The sequence below is a fragment of the Scyliorhinus canicula genome, unplaced genomic scaffold (genome assembly GCF_902713615.1).
Source record: "Scyliorhinus canicula unplaced genomic scaffold, sScyCan1.1, whole genome shotgun sequence".
Classification (NCBI taxonomy): domain Eukaryota; kingdom Metazoa; phylum Chordata; class Chondrichthyes; order Carcharhiniformes; family Scyliorhinidae; genus Scyliorhinus; species Scyliorhinus canicula.
Window position 1 is genome coordinate 750,643 of NW_024055843.1, and position 17,663 is coordinate 768,305.

The window sequence follows — 17,663 nt, forward strand, 5'->3', positions numbered from 1 at the left end:
TTCCTCCTCATCTCTGTTTTAAAGGATCATGCCTTCAGTCTGAGATTCTGTCCTCTGCTTCTAGTGTTTCCTACCAGTGGAAACATCCTCTCCACGTTCACTCTATCCAGGCCTCTCAGTATTGTGTAAGTTTCAATTAGATCCCCTCTCATTCTTCTAAACTGCATCGCGTACAGACCCAGAGTCCTCAACTGCTCCTCATATGACAAATCCTTAATTCTCGGGATCATTCTTGTAAACATCCTCTCGACCCCATCCAAGGCCAGCATATTCTTCCTTAGAGACGGGCCCAAATATGCTTGTAATATTCCGAATGGTGTCTGACCAGAGATTTATACTGTCTCAGCAGGACATCCCTGCTCCTGTATTCTGGCCCTCGTGAAATGAATGCTAACATTGCATTTGCCTTCCTGGCTGACAACTGAACCTGCAGGTTAACCTGAAGAGAATCCCACACTGGGTTTCCCAAGACTCTTTGTGTATCTGATTTCTGAAGCCTTTTCCCATTTTACAGAAGTCTCTGCCTCTATTCTTCCTGGCAAAGTGCAGAACCTCACACTTTCCCAAATGATATTCCATCTGCCACTTTGCTCACTCTCCTAGCTTGCACAGATCCTTCTGCAGCCTCCCTGCTACCTCAAGACGACCTGTCCCTCTACATATCTTTGTATCATCTGCAAACTTAGCAACAATTCCCTCAGTTCCTTCTGCCAGATCATTAATGTACATCATATAAACATTCTCCAGTTTCTCCTGTATCTCACTTTATCCTAATAACCTTGATTGTCACAAGTAGGCTTACATTAACACTGCAATGAAGTTACTGTGAAAAGCCCCTAGTCGCCACATTCCGACACCTATTCGGGTACACGGAGGGAGAATTCAGGTTGTCCAAATTACCTAACAGCACGTCTTTCGGGACTTGTGGGAGGAAACTGGAGTACCCGGGGAAACCCACGCAGACACGGGGAGAACGTACAGACTCCACATAGACAGTGACCCAAGCCTGGAATCGAACCTGGGACCCTGGAGCTGTGAAGCAACGGTGCTAACCACTGTGCTACCGTGCCACCCTCTCAGAGCTCAGACTGTCCATGAGACCTGCCTTCTGCTGTATTTTTTTTCCTTTTTTAAAAACTTAGAGTACCCAATTCATTTTTTTCCAATTAAGGGTCAATTTAGCGTGGCCAAACGTACCCTGCGCATTTTTTTGGATGTGGGGGTGAAACCCACGCAAACACGGGGAGAATGCACAAACTCCACACGGACAGTGACCCACAGCTGGGATCGAACCTGGGACCTTGGCGCCGTGAGGCAGCAGGGCTAAACACCGTGCTGCCCTCGCCTTCTGCTGTATTGGCCCTATTCTTACTAAAGTATTGAGCACCCAACTTCCCCATGTTAGCTGATACTGTTTCCAGTTCTCTAGCTCATTTGATCCTCTCCCTTTCGCCTTTAAATTTACCGTCATTGCCCATCATAAAAAAACTGACCAGCCCGTCGTCACCAACTACCATCCATCTCACATCACTTTCCTCTCCAAAGTCCGTGTACTTGGTGTTCCCCAAGGATCCATCCTCGGCCCCTCCTATTTCCCATCTACAAGCTGCCACTGGGTGACATCATCCCAAAGCACTGTGTTAGTTTTCACATGGACACTGACAACACCCAGCTCTACCTCACCCCCATCCCTCTCCATTCCTCCACTGTTACTAAATTGTCAAACTGTTTATCCCACATCCAGTACTGGATGAGCAGCAATTTCCTCCAATTAAAAATTGGGAAGACCAAAGCCATTGTCTTCAGTCACCATTAGTGGTCAACGCAGACATGGAACTCTGAAATTCCCTCCCAACCCTCTCCACTCTAACTTTCCTGATTAAAGAAAATTGTTAAAATTTGCCTCTCCAATCAAGCTTTCTGCCATCTGTTCAAACATCGTCTGATCTGAATTTGTGTCAATTTTTTGTCTTTCTGAAAGTCCTCTGATGGGCTTTGGGATGTCTATTACATTAATTTTATTGTATAAATACAAGTTGTCACTGTTTGTCAATAATTAGTTTATACAAAGTAAGATTCCACAAATGGCAATCAGGCCAGTGACTGATTACTCCAGTATTATAGGTGGTGACATGAATGTTGGTCCCACTGGACCAGGGGATCTCCCCTGTGGACAGTGTGTGGAGCTGCTGAGCTCTCCTGAGCTGAGAGTGGAGCTGATTGAGCTGTCGGGCCTGCAGTGAACCTGGGAGACCCGCTGTCTGGGATCTTTCCTCTTCATTCAGACTCCCAGCTGAAGCTGTTTCTGCAGTAAAAACGCTAACTTTGAATATCAATCCCAATTTAATCTTTGGAACAAAATCTACAGCTTTAAGTCAGCTGTAAAAGAGAAATAAATTTCTTGTGTTTATTTAGAACCTTTCACACCCTCAGAACATCCCAAAGTGGCTGACAGTCAATGATGGATTTTGGAAGGAGGAACGAGGAGAGACAGTATAAACTAAATGGTGCAATTTTAAACAGTGACCTGGGACTGGATATACACAAATCTCAGAATCCACCAGGACAGGCTGATCAAATTGTTGTAAAAATCTAATAGGGTCCTCGGTTTGTTACTGGAGACTTGGAGCATAAAAGCAAGGCCGTTCTACTGAAATTTTACAAATCACTGATTAATCCTCAGTTGAAGCATTGTGTTCAGTTCTGTGCACCTCACTTTGGGAAAGATGTCAAGGCCTTGGAGAGGAAGCTGGGAAAAGTTACCAGGATAGCGTCAGGGATGAGGGGTTTCAGTTCATTCAGGAGAGATTACATTCTTGAGAAGTTTACAAATTGTTTCCATTGGCAGGATGGTTGGTAATCTCAGAACACAGCTTTAAAATAATTAGCAGTTTGAGATTGAAGTAAAAGTTCAGAAACTTGTTGTAAACTAATTTCTGATGAGAGTTCCTGAATTATGGGGAAAGATCACAGACAGCCTTCCCTAAAGGGACTCCACAGCCCCGAGAACACAATCAGCTACAGATCCAGAATATTAAACTCCAGCCCAGTTACAGGGATTAATAACATCAGGAACAACAAATCCCAACTGTCAGAATGAAGAAGGTTCAGTTCAGGATGTGATTAGTAGCAGCAATAATTTTGATTTAATTTATTATTGTCACATATATTAGTATACAGTGAAAAGTATTGTTTCTTGCATGCTGTACAAACAATGCATACCGTACATAGAGAAGGAAGGAGCGACTGCAGAATATAATGTTACAGTTATAGCAAAGTGTAGAGAAAAGATCAACTTAATATGAGGTAGGTCCATTCAAAAGTCTGATGGCAGCAGGGAAGAAGCTGTTCTTGAGTCGGTTGGTACACAACCTCAAACTTTGGAACTTTTTCCTGATGGAAAAAGGTGGAAGAGAGTATGTCCTGGGTGCATGGGGTCCTGAATTATGCTAGCTGCCTTTCTGAGGCAGCGGGAATTATAGATAGCGTCGATGGATGGGAGGCTGGTTTGCATGATGGACTGGGCTACATTCACAACTTTTTGTAGTTTCCTGCGATCTTGGGCAGAGCAAGCTCCATACCAAGCTGTGATACAACCAGAAGGAATGCTTTCTATGGTGCATCTGTAAAATTTGGTGAGTCGCAGCTGACATGCCAAATTTCCTTAGTCTTCTAAGACAGTAGAGTCGTTGATGGGCTTTCTTAATTATAGTGTCAGCATGGGGGGATCAGGACAGGTTGTTGGTGATCTGGACACCTAACAACCTGATGCTCTTGACCCTTTCTACTTCGTTCCCATTGATGTAGACAGGGGCATGTTCTCCACTATGCTTCCTGAAGTCGATGACAATCTCCTTTGTTTTGTTGACATTGAGGGAGAGATTATTGTCGTCATACCAGTTCACCAGATTCTCTATCTCATTCCTGTACTCCGTCTCGTTATTGTTTGAGATTCGGCCCACTACGGTGGTGTCATCAGCAAACTTGAAAATCGAGTTTGAGGGGAATTTAGCCACACAGTCACAGGTGTATAAGGAGTATAGCGGTGGGTTGAGGACACAGCCTTGTGGGGCACCGGTGTTGAGGATGATCGTGGAGAAGGTGTTGTTGCCTATCCTTACTGATTGTGGCCTGTGGGTTAGGAAGTTCAGGTTAGGAGTTCAATAGCAACAAAATCAAATCCCTGTAGTCACTTGTGAACTCGCTGATGTCTCAGCAGGCTGCCAGACTGAGTGAATATCTTCCCACACGTGGAGCAGGTAAATGGCCTGTCCCCTGTGTGAACTCGCTGGTGTCTCCTCAAGTGGGATGAACAAGTGAATTTGTTGCCACACTCAGAGCAGGTGAATGGTCTCTCCCCAGTGTGTATTCGCTGGTGTGTCTGTAGGTGAGATAACTGAGCAAATTGCTTCCTACACTCAGAGCAAGTGAACGGCTTCTCCCCAGTGTGAACTCGCTGGTGTACACTGAGGTGGGCTGAAGTCCGGAATCTCTTTCCACAGGATGTACAGCTGAACAGCCTCTCCTCACTGTGAATCCGCTGGTGACTTAGCAGGTCAGAGGACCCAATGAATGCTTTTCCACATACAGGACAGGTGAACGGTCTCACCCCAGTGTGAACTTGCTGGTGTCTCAGCAGATTGGATGACTGAATGAATTCCTTCCCACACTCGGAGCAGCTGAAACGAGTCTCCCCAGTATGAACTAGCTGGTGTCTCCGCAAGTCAGATAACTGAGTGAATCCCTTCCCACACTCAGAGCAGGTGAACGGTTTCTCCCCAGTGTGAAACCGTTGGTGTGTTAGCAGTTGGGATGACTGAGTGAATCCCTTTCCACACTCGGAGCAGGTGAATGGTCTCTCCCCAGTGTGACTGCGTCGATGAATTTCCAGCAGGGCTGGGCAACTGAATCCTTTCCCACAGTCCTCACATTTCCAGGGTTTCTCCATTGTGCGGGTGTCCTTGTGTTTTTCCAGGTTGAATGATCAGTTAAGTCTTCGTGCACACACACTTGTAAAATCTCTTCCCACTGTAATGGTGTGTTTTTTTCAGACTATGTAATTGGTTAAAGCTCTTTCCACAGTCAGTTCACTGGAACTCTCTCACTCGGGTGTGCGTTGTGTGGGTCTCGGTGCTTTTCCAGTCACACTGATGTTTCCACAGTCAGTTCACTGGAACACTCTCACTCGGGTGTGTGTTGTGTGGGTCTCGCTGCTTTTCCAGTCACACTGATGTTTCCACGGTCAGTTCACTGGAACACTCTCACTCGGGTGTGTGTGTCTCAATGCTTTTCCAGTCACATTTTTTTTGAGGTCTTTTCCCACAGACAGAACAGATGAACATTTCCTTCCAATTCAAAGCCAGAAGATATTCAGGTCCTGATGAATCGAGTGACTCTGCTGGATCTTTATATGATATTTGATTCAAGTTTCCCAACTGCAAATCCTCTTTTTCTAATTATCTGCAAAAAGAGTTTGCAAAAGTCATCACCCAAAAATAAAAATATAGAATTCCAGTTTCTATGGAACAATTTTTCATCTCTTTCTCACTCTCAATGCCTTTAGATTAAAATTCTCCTCATTGTGTTCACATCTCTCCACGGCTTCATCACCCATCTCTACAACCCTCCGAGATATCTGCACTTCTCTAATTCGCTTTTTAATTGTTCCACCATTAGTGACCATGCCTTCTGATCTCTCATCTTCAAACTCTGAAATTCTCTCTTTCCACCTCTCTCTCTGTCTCCTACTTTCTCATCCTTTAAGACACTGGAGTATTGCTAAAAGGACGTTGTGTCAAAACCTTTTATATCTGATACACATCGCGACAGACACAGGAATACCAAATTTTGAAGATTCTCAGTCGGGCTCGTAAAGTGTTCCACTAACACTTGCGAGAAGCTCCATATATTCATACTCGGAAAATGGAATGTGTCTAGGAAAGGGGCCTCTTCTGGACCTAAACAACTCCATAGGAGATGATAGCTCCCTGCTGCATTCGCCACAGTAAAGTCCTGCCCAATCAGAACTGAGTGTCTGACCAATTTACACCTTTTCCTCATATATTAGTAATTGTTATTCGCTTTTAAATTTGGTATTTTTGCATCAATCCGGATGAACGTAACATGTAAAGTTTCAGATTCCCATCGGCCCTGATGGAAGGTCATTGCCCCGCAAAAAGATGGCGGCCGTTAAATCAGGCCTGTGCTGGAGAAAAGTCTCAGCACCGAGCAATCGCGGGACCGAGAGCTTATTCAGGATTCAGTGTCCATTTAATTAATTTATTAAGTCTCTTTTACCTCCCCATCGGCTCTATCTCGGTTCACGGGTTTATTTTCGCCTCTGGATCTGTACTCCGCCTTTAAAAAGCAGCTGGCTCCTGGTCAGAATCTTTCGGCTGCGCATGCTCCAGCACAATGATTGACATCGGCCTCGGACCAATAGGTGATGGAGGTCGGGAGCGGCTGGTCCTCCAACCAATTGGAGTAATAAGGGGCGGAGCTAGGTGAAGCATGCGCAGAGCGATTTCCGAATCAGGAAGAAGGCGGTCAGGTTGAAAGTCCACCAGAGAAACGGGCCGAGTGCAGGAGAGTGGACTGGGAGGGATTGTCAAACACTCGGTGTAGGACTGCAAACCTGAATTACAAAATCCCGCGCTCAGTTTGCGCTCAGTGTTTAGAAACTTCGGGATTAAGAGGGAAGGATTTGCAACAGACAAGAAAAATGTCTCTCAATTCCTATCCTGGACACAGTGATGGCTTTTTTTTAGTAAAGTCCTTTTTACAGAATATTAAATGGGAAGGACTTGCCAACAGGACACTCAAAGCAACCATCACATGCAGGACCTGACTGAGTCACTCAATTCATTAGGGTGTATCGCAATCAGGGTGCATCACAGTGAGACGGTTACAGAAGTGTGTCCTGCTGTCAGCGTAGCAGTGAAGCAGACTGGGAAGAGTGTCCTGCTGTCAGCGTAGCAGTGAAGCAGACTGGGTAGAGTATCCTGCTGTCAGCGTAGCAGTGAAGCAGACTGGGAAGAGTGTCCTGCTGTCAGCGTAGCAGTGAAGCAGACTGGGTAGATAATCCTGCTGTCAGCGTAGCAGTGAAGCAGACTGGGAAGAGTGTCCTGCTGTCAGCATAGCAGTGAAGCAGACAGGGACGAGTGTCCTGCTGTCAGCGTAGCAGACTGGGAAGTGTCCTGCTGTCAGCATTGCAGTGAAGCAGACTGGGAAGAGTGTCCTGTCAGCATCGCAGTGAAGCAGATTGGGAAGAGTGTCCTGCTGTCAGCATCACAGTGAAGCAGACTGGGAAGAGTGTTTTGCTGTCAATATCGGAGTGAAGCAGACTGGGAAGAGTGTCCTGATGTCAGCATCACAATGAAGCAGACTGGGAAGAGTGTCCTGCTGTCAGCGTAGCAGTGAAGCAGACTGGGAAGAGTGTCCTGCTGTCAGTATCGGAGTGAAGCAGACTGGGAAGAGTGTCCTGCTGTCAGTATCGGAGTGAAGCAGACTAGGAAGAGTGTCCTGCTGTCAGCATCGGAGTGAAGCAGATAGTGAAGAATGTACTGTTGTCAGCATTGCAGCGAATCAGACTGGGAAGTGTCCTGCTGTCAGCATCGAGGGTAGTACTCTGAGAACCTGCTGATTGATAAGTAGGAAGTGGTGAGTATCTATTCAAATGGGGACATAGTGTTCAGGATCATTTGACTTTTGGGACGAACAGGCAGGAAGGAAAGGGTGGCGGGGTATTTCTGCTAATAAGGGAGGAAATAAGTACAGTTCTGAGGGACGATCCAGGCCCCAAGAATGTGGAGTCGATTTGGGTGGGTGATGAATATCAGAGGAAATCAATGATATGATCATTGCCCTTCTTTGGACTGTGGATGGTGACCGCAGCACCCGGAGTCAACCCACACAGACACAGCAGAATGTGCAAACACCACCCAGTCACCCGAGGTTGGAATCAAACCCATGTCCCTGGCACTGTGAGGCAGCAGTGCCAATCACCATGCCGCCCACATTATATTCCTGATTTATTCGTTAAATTCAACTTCCACCAGCTGCCTTGGTGACACTTGAACCCATGTCCCCACAGCATTAGATGAATGACATCACCAAACCTGTCTCCCCAGTGAGCTTAGAATCATAGAATTTACAGTGCAGAAGGAGGTCATTTGTCCCAAGCCTGCGAAACAACTGTGCTAACCACTGTGCTATGTTGCTGCATCATACTCCGTAATCCAGTGACTTTCATGGTCACTTTCTCCTAGTGTCGGCCCCACAAATAACCAGATTCATTCAGCTCAATTTCACAACCTGCCTTTGTGTTCTAACGGGTTCTCTCTCACTCCCTATTTTTCTGTTTGTAATTAGTTTCACAGGGCATTAGAAGGGAGCATTTGCAGTTGGGAAACTCAAACTAAACAACTCATCAGGATCTGATGGAGTCGGCTAATTTATTGAATCCTGACTATCATCGGATTTTGAACATGGAAGGAAAGCGCGTTGTTCACAGTGGGGAAAAATCATACACGTGTTCTTTGTGTGCACAAGGATTCAGCCAATCACCTGACCTGTCAGAACATAAATGGTGTCACAACGGGGAGAAGCCGAGGAAATGTGGGGATTGTGGGAAGGGATTCATGATCCCTTCTGACCTGTAAAGCACTGGCGTTGTCACACTGGTGAGAGGCTGTTCACCTGCTATACATGTGGGAAGGGATTCACTCAGTCACCTGATCTACTGAGACACCAGCGAGTTCACACTGATGAGAGACCGTTTAAATGCCCAGACTGCAGGAAGTGCTATAAATGTTCTGGGGAACTGAAGTCTCATCAACGTGTTCACAATGATGAGAGACCGTTCAGGTGCTCTCGCTGTGCATTGGGATTCAAGTGATCGTCTTAACTCGCTGTACACCAGCGAATTCGCACCAGGGAGAGGCCGTTTACCTGCTCCAATCGTGCGAAGGGATTCGCTCAGTCAACCGACCTGTTTTCACACCAGAGAATTTACACTGGGGAGAGGCCGTTCACCTGCTCTGATCGAGGGAAGGGATTCACTGTCATCTAACCTACTGGCCCAACAGCGAGTTCACAGAGGAGAGAGGCCATTTGTCTGCTCCAAGTGTGCGAAGGGATTCACTGCCTCGTCCACTCTGCTGAGACACCAAAGGGTTCACCACGTGCATTGTGCAACCAGAAGTCAAAATCCATAAGACCATAAGACATAGGAGTGGAAGTAAGGCCATTCGGCCCATCGAGTCCACTCCACCATTCAATCATGGTTGGTTTCAACTCCATTTACCCGCTCTCTCCCCATAGCCCTTAATTCCTCGAGAAATCAAGAATTTATCAATTTCTGTCTTAAAGACACTCAATGTCCCGGCCTCCACTGCCCTCTGTGGCAATGAATTCCACAGACCTACCACTCTCTGGCTGAAGAAATTTCTCCTCATCTCTGTTCTAAAGTGACTCCCTTTTATTCTAAGGCTGTGCCCCCGCGTCCTAGTCTCCCCTGCTAATGGAAACAACTTCCCTACGTCCATCCTATCCAAGCCATTCATTATCTTGTACGTTTCTATTAGATCTCCCCTCAACCTCCTAAACTCCAATGAATATAATCCCACGATCCTCAGACGTTCATCGTATGTTAGGCCTACCATTCCTGGGATCATCCGTGTGAATCTCCGCTGGACCCGCTCCAGTGCCAGTATGTCCTTCCTGAGGTATGGGGCCCAAAATTGCTCACAGTATTTTCCAGTATAAAATCCAGGAAAATATTAACACCCAAATCAGCAAGTATGGACTGATATAAAATGTATTAATGGTAAATCATCTTTTATTAATACAACTTTTTTGATGAGGTAAGAATGTGGATGAGGTTCGTGCTGTAGATGGTGTATACAGGAACTTTCAAAACGTGTCTAGTGGAATTGAAGTTCATGGATAAAGACATAAAAGGGTCAACAGCAGAAAGGATACAAAATTATTGAGAGTAAGACTACACGGTTATTTCGAATAGTATTTTGTTATAAAATACTTTCAATTTATACATACAAAATTGCAGAGTTAAAAATATGAATTGGTTAACAGTCCTTTGTCAGTTAAAAATAGAAATCAGTCAACAGCCTTTTGTCATCTGCTAACACACTAATGTCTCTAAGAGAAGGATATATCTAAACATAGAAAATCCTAAAGTATCTCATATCAATTTCTAATATATTTTGAAGAAGTTCAATAGAAACAAACTTACAAAAACCACGATGGTCTTTGTTTGACGAAGCAGGCTGAGGAACAGAACTCTAACTGCACTCTTAGCAGGAGAGAGAGTGAGTACCGATTCTGTGAATCTGCCTGTTTACAGACACATTTCTTCCTATTTCGTGTAATGTGGTCGGACAGGGAGTTGTTCGAGACACATCTCTACTTTTCTCTATTTTTAATGTGTCAAGATTCTTAAATATATAGATGTCCAGATAGCCACTATTCCAATTGGCATTCTCAAGTGTCAAAGGTTCTATAGCTAAGAAGGAAGTTTGCTTATTTTATTCGACTTGCTATCTCTATATACCTTAGAACATAGAACGATACAGCGCAGTACAGGCCCTTCGGCCCTCGATGTTGCACCGACATGGAAAAAACTAAGGGCCCTTCAAGGGCCCTGGCTTGTGGTTAGAATTGCAGGAAGGTCATTTGAAGAATTTGTGGGCTGTCCTTAAGCCCTGCATTTGTCTGATCCCAGGGGACATCTAAAGTTTTTGCAGCTCGTACTGACTTTTGAAAGACCTTTCTGCTAAAATGGTTTTATTCCACTTTGAATTAAAACACTTGGTGTATTAATTTCTGCTGCTTATACATGTCCTTATTCTAAACCAAGTTCTGTGGACAGTCTGATATTCATCACAGGCGGCTGACAGCAAAATCCAACTCCTGAAGTTACTTGTGAACTCAGTGGTGTCTCAGCCAGTTGGCTAATTGAGTGAATCCCTTTCCACACATGGTGCAAGTGAATGGTCTCTCCCCTGTGTGAACCTGCTTGTATGTCATGAGGTGGGATGTCCCCAGGGCGTTTATATCCCTTCCTGCAAACTAGGCATTTAAACGTTTCCTCACTGTGAACCTGCTGGTGTGTCAGCAGACTCGATGACTGAGTGAATCCCTTCCCACACGCAGTGCAGGTGAATGGCCTCGCCCCAGTGTGAACGCGCTGGTGTTTAGAGAGTTGAGATGATTGTTTGAACCCAATCTCGCAGTGAGAGCATCTGAATGGTCTCTCATCAGTGTGAACACGTTGATGGAGCATCAGTTCCCCAGAACTTTTATAGCATTTCCCACAGTCTGGGCATTTAAAAGGTCTCTCCTCAGTATGAACCAGCTGGTGTCTCCGCAGGGTGGATGACTGAGTGAATCTCTTCCCACACTCCGTGCAAGTGAACGGCCTCTCCCCAGTGTGAATTCGCTGGTGTTCAGTTAGGCCAGATGATTTCCTGAACCCAGTCCCGCAGTGAGAGCACCTGAACGGTCTCTCATCGGTGTGAACACGTTTATGGTGCATCAGTTCCCCAGAACTTTTGTAGCACTTCCCACAGTCTGGACATTTGAAAGGTCTCTCGTCAGTGTGAACACGTTGATGAGACATCAATTCTCCAGAACTTTTATAACTCTTCTGGCAGTCCAAGCATTTAAACGGTTTCTCCTCGGTGTGAACACGTTGATGACGCATCAGTTCCCCAGAACTTTTATAGCATTTCCCACAGGCTGGACATTTAAAAGGTCTCTCGTCAGTGTGAACACGTTGATGGGACATCAGATCACTAAAGCTTTTACAGCACTTCCCGCAGTCTGGGCATTGAAAAGGTCTCTCGTCAGTGTGAACTCGCTGGTGTCTCAGCAGGTGGGATGACTGAGTGAATCCCTTCCCACACTCAGGACAGGTGAACGGCCTCTCTCCGGTGTGACTGCGTCGATGAGTTTCCAACTCAGATGGGTGATTGAATCTCTTCCCACAGTCTCCACATTTCCACGGTTTCTCTCCGCCGTGATTGCATTTATGTTTCAACAGGTCAGGTGATTGGTTAAAGCCTCGTCCACACACACAACATGTGTACAGTTTCTCTCCGCTGTGAACGGGGCTTTTTTCTTCCATGTTCAAATTCCGATGATATTCAGTTTAGGATAAAGTGGGCGATGGCATCAAACACAAATGTTATATTGGGTTTGAGTTTCTTTACTGCAGTCCTCCCCTTCTAACACCTGTGAAATTGATTGAATACAAAAAAGAGGGAGTGAAACACACAAAGACAGGTTGTGAAACAGCAAAATGAAGCTGGTCATTTGTGGGACCATCACTGGGAAAAAGTGACTGAAAACTGTCGGAATGTTATAAAAACCCAACTGGTTCATTGACATTGATCAGAGATGGACCCTTCCACCTGAGGGAGCGGTGAGGGGGGAAAACAGTGAGAGACAGAGAGGCAATGTGAGAGACAGAGAGAGAGAGGCAATGAGAGAGAGAGAGGACAGAGAGAGGCAATATGAGAGACAAAGATAGAAAGAGGCAATGCGAGAGAGGCACGGAGAGACAGAGATGCAATGAGACAGAGGCAGAGATAGAGAGGCATGAGAGACAGAGGCAATATGAGAGACAGACAGAGAGAGGCAATGGGAGAGAGAGAGGCAGAGAGAGGGTGAGGCAATGAGAGAGACCAAGAGAGAGAGGTGGACAAAGAGAATTAGAACGAGGGGTGGGTCAGTGAGAGGGAGAGGCGACGAGAGAGAGGAGCACAGAGAGAGGTGCTATGCGAGAGATAGAGAGTGAGAGGCAAAGAGAGAGAGAGAGAGAAAAAAAGAAATGGAAATAGAAAAATAGAGGGTTAGGGGATGGACTTCATATAGCTGGGATTATATCATTCCAGCCCCTTGAACATTTCCTATTTTAATCACTTCGCTATTAGCGACCATTCTTTCAGTTGCCTGGGCCTCAGGCTCTGGAATTTCATCATTAATCCCCTCTCCCTCACTATCCTCATTAGTCCTCTCCTCCTCACTACCTCACTATCCTCATTAATCCTCTCCTCCTCACTAATCCTCTTTAACCCTATACCCTCACTACCTCACTCCTCATTAATCCTCTCCCCCTCACTAATCCTCTTTAACCCTATACCCTCACTACCTCATTAATCCTCTCCCCCTCACTTTCCTCATTAATCCTCTCCCACTTTCCTCATCAGTCCTCTCCCCCTCACTACCTCATTAATCCTCTCCCCTCACTATCGCCATTAATCCTCTCCCCCATACTACCTCATTAATCCTCTCCCACTTTCCTCATCAGTCCTCTCCCCCTCACTACCTCATTAATCCTCTCCCCTCACTATCCTCATTAATCCTCTCCCCTCACTTTCCTCATTAATCCTCTCCCCTCACTACCATCATTAATCCTCTCCCCTCACGATCTCACTATCCTCATTAATCCTCTCCCCTCACTACCGTCATTAATCCTCTCCCCCTCACTACCTCTTTCCTCATTAATCCTCTCCCCCTCACTACCTCACTTTCCTCATTAATCCTCTCCCCTTTCCCCCTCACTTTTCTCATTAATCCTCTCAAAGGGATGAGGGATTTTTTTGAAATAAATTTAGAATAGCCAATTATTTTTCTTTTCCAATTAAGGGGCAACTTACCATGGCCAATCCATCTAACTAGCATATCTTTGGGTTACAGGGGTGAAACCTACGCAGACGTGGGGAGAGTGTGTGCAAACTCCACACGGACAGTGACCCAGGGCCAGGATTCCAACCCAGGTCCTCAGCGCCACAGTCCCAGTGCTAACCACTGTGCCACATGCCGCCAGGATGAGGGATTATAGTTGCAAAATTACATTGGAGAAACTGGGGTTGTTTTCCTTGGAGTAAATGGGACTTAAGATAGATTTGATAAAGGTGTACACGTTTGTCATAGGTTTATCATAGAATTATCATAGAATTTACAGTGCAGAAGGAGGCCATTCGGCCCATCGAGTCTGCACCGGCTCTTGGAAAGAGCACCCTACCCAAGGTCAACACCTCCACCCTATCCCCATAACCCAGTAACTCCACCCAACACTAAGGGCAATTTTGGACACTAAGGGCAATTTATCATGGCCAATCCACCTAACCTGCACATCTTTGGACTGTGGGAGGAAACCGGAGCACCTGGAGGAAACCCACACACACACGGGGAGGATGTGCAGACTCCGCACAGACAATGACCCAAGCCGGAATCGAATCTGGGACCCTGGGAGCTGTGAAGCCATTGTCCTATCCACAATGCTACCGTGCTGCCCGATTAAAAATAAAGCTGTCCCCATTAGCTATCAAAAAGCATTACGGGACACATTGAAGATTTTGACCAAGATTACATAAGAGAATGTCAGAAAGAAATTTTACACAGTGGTAATGAGCAGGAACTCAATGCTTACACTGAAAGACCAATAATGTCCAAGTCCTGATGAATCAGTGACGTTGTAAGATTTAATGTGGTATTTGCTTCAAGTGTCCTGTCTGCAAATCCTCTTCTAATATCCTGTGAATGGCGTTTACAAAAGTCAACAGTGTTAGTCCAATATAGAAATTGCAAAGGGATAAGCATTTCTCTTAGTTTAAGTTTGCTGTGTGTAAATTACCCTTCTAACCGCTTGGAAAAGGAGTTTCCAAAATCCATCATAACCAGTCCAGGATAGAAATTCGCAAAATTCCCTCCTCTCCACCCTGGCCCAGGATGTCCGCTCGTGCTTCCTGCTCCACGTTGTTCCTCGTCATTGTCAGCAGCCCCTGGACTCGAGAAGGACATCTACTCAGGATTGTGAGTTTCAGCCATGGGTCTTCATGTGACTGAACAGACCCACATGAGGCAGGGCATAGACAGGATAGATAGGGAGAACTTTTTCTCCTCAATCAATACGGTCAATAACCGGCGCATTGATTTAAGATAAGGAGTTTTCATGGGGATTTGACGAATCTGGATGAAGGAGTGGGTTCAGGAGAACAGGATTTATTTCCGTCACTCCTACTCTGCCACCGTTCTCTCTCCTCAATAAGACACTGGGACTCAAAGGGTAATGTAGTTTGATGGACAAATTGTCTCCATTCTGATCAATGGGGAACAGGCGCGTCCCAGTCATTCAACACGCCTCACGGTAGCATGGTGGTTAGCATCAATGCTTCACAGCTCCAGGGTCCCAGGTTCGATTCCCGGCTGGGTCACTGTCTGTGTGGAGTCTGCACGTCCTCCCTGTGTGTGCGTGGGTTTCCTCCGGGTGCTCCGGTTTCCTCCCACAGTCCAAAGATGTGCGGGTTAGGTGGATTGGCCATGCTAAATTGCCCGTAGTGTAAGGTTAATGGGGGGATTGTTGGGTTACGGGTATACGGGTTACGTGGGTTTAAGTAGGGTGATCATTGCTCGGCACAACATCGAGGGCCAAAGGGCCTGTTCTGTGCTGTACTGTTCTATGTTCTATAACACATTGCCCCCAACAAAGATGGCGACACAGCACGCGTTCGGCTGCACATTGCCCCGAATAAAGATGGCGGCCAATAATGGGGGCCGAAAACGAGCAGCTGTGGCCCCACACTGTATAAATGGAAACCGGTAAGTTCTTATTTTGGGTTTAAAATTTACACGACAAGTTTAAGAAGCCTCTACAGCCACCCGCCGGTCCTTCGCTCCCTCAGTTCAAGCAAAAATACAGTTTACCAATTGTTGATCCGGACATTAACTTTCTCTCCATCGCCATTACTCACACTGCGCATGCTTCAGTCACATTGGCTCCGCCCATTATTCATTCCGATTGGTCGGAGGACCAGCCGCTCCCTCTTGGTCCTCCAGGAATGTGCCCTGTTCCTATTGGTCCAGATCAACCGTCAATCACTCCCCGATTATTGCGAGCTGAGCATGAGCCGTGCAGAGGAGGCCGAATACCAGTGCGCATGCGCATTGTTAGTGAGTCTGGAGCGTGCGCAGTGTGATTAATGCCTCGGCCCTTGTTTGTCCCGGAGAAGCGGAGTCAGCGTCAGGTGGTGGGTGGGAGGATTTGGAAACAATTTGTGGGTCCGCAAACCCTTCACCATCATTGTCAGCTCCCTGGTTTGCAGCTGCGGAGCTTCTCCCTCCCTCCCGGGAACAGGCCCAGGTTAACGGGCACCATCCTGCTTCACACACTGGGGGATGGTTACCATCAGAGGATGGGGGAGGGGGGATAATAAATAAGAGCTGACACTTTGCACTCAAATCAATGAGGACTCTGATCTCTGGCAAGGAAGGAAACCCTGGCAGGTGGGTGAGGTTCCCGTACCAGCCTCCCCGGACAGGCGCCGGAATGTGGCGACGAGGGGCTTTTCACAGTAACTTCATTGAAGCCTACTTGTGACAATAAGCGATTTTCATTTTAATTTCAGGAGGATTCACCAACACGCACTGGAGGCCGCAAACACCCAATAAGACCCATTGATTTTATTGTCAGTCTACAGACATAGAACACAGAACAGTACAGCACAGAACAGGCCCTTCGGCCCTCGATGTTGTGCCGAGCAATGATCACCCTACTCAAACTAACGTATCCACACTATACCCGTAACCCAACAACCCCCCCCCCCCCCAACCCTACTTTTTAGGACACTACGGGCAATTTAGCATGGCCAATCCACCTAACCCGCACATCTTTGGACTGGGGCTGGAGAACTGAACCCAGGCAGAGGAGAGGGAGGGAGAAAACTGGGAGTGGAGGAAAGAAATGTTGCAGATGGTGAGATGGGTTTGGATTTCAGCCCAGGGAGGAGGGAGAGTGTGTGGGGCGGGGATTTACAGGCCTCTTTACAGTTCTATCATCATTGTTTTCTTCTTAAAATCAATTCCACAGGATAATAGGGGAGGATTTGCAGTGAGACATCGGAAACATCATTTCAAGATCTGACAGCTGCTCTATTTATTGAAATCTATCATCGAAATTTGAACATGGAGCGAAAAAGCACCATTCACAAGAATGATAAAACCTACATATGTTCTGTGTGTGGACAAGGCTTCAGCCATTCATCCGGCCTGTCGAGACACAAGCGCAGCCACACCATGGGGAAACCGTGGAAATGTGGGGACTGTGAGAAGGAATTCAATTACCCATCGGAGCTGGAAACCCATCGCCGCAGTCACACTGGAGAGAGGCCATTCACCTGCTCAGTGTGTGGGATGGGATTCACTGCATTATTCATCCTCCAGTCACACCAGAGAATTCACACACAAGAGAAGCCATTTAGCTGCACATTCTGTGGAAAGAATTTCAGGCAGTCATTCGCCCTCACTGTGCACCAGCGAGGTCACACAGGGGAGAGACCATTCATCTGCTCCCTGTGTGGGAATGGATTCACTCAGTCATCCCAACTGCTGATACACCAGCGAATCCACACTGGCGAAAGGCCATTCACCTGTTCTGTGTGTGGGAAGAGATTTACTCAGTCATCAGCCCTGCTGACACACCAGAGGGTTCACACTGGGGAGAGGCCATTCAGCTGCTCCAAATGTGGGAAGAGATTCATACAGTTAGCCAACCTGCTGACACATGAGCGAGTGCACTGATGATTTGAGTGTTTGGATTCTGTTTCTAATGCTGCTGTTAATCACACTCAACCTTGTTCATT

General features: G+C 46.5%; 1 long non-coding RNA gene across 1 annotated transcript; it reads right to left on the reverse strand.

The window, feature by feature from the left end:
- Positions 1–11,927: 11,927 nt before the first annotated feature.
- LOC119961200 lies at positions 11,928–15,777 on the reverse strand. Its single transcript, XR_005459612.1, has 3 exons — positions 15,730–15,777; positions 14,456–14,559; positions 11,928–12,252 (listed from the first exon to the last, which is right to left on the reverse strand). It is a non-coding gene; the product is annotated as an uncharacterized LOC119961200 (long non-coding RNA).
- Between the last annotated feature and the right edge of the window lie 1,886 nt (positions 15,778–17,663).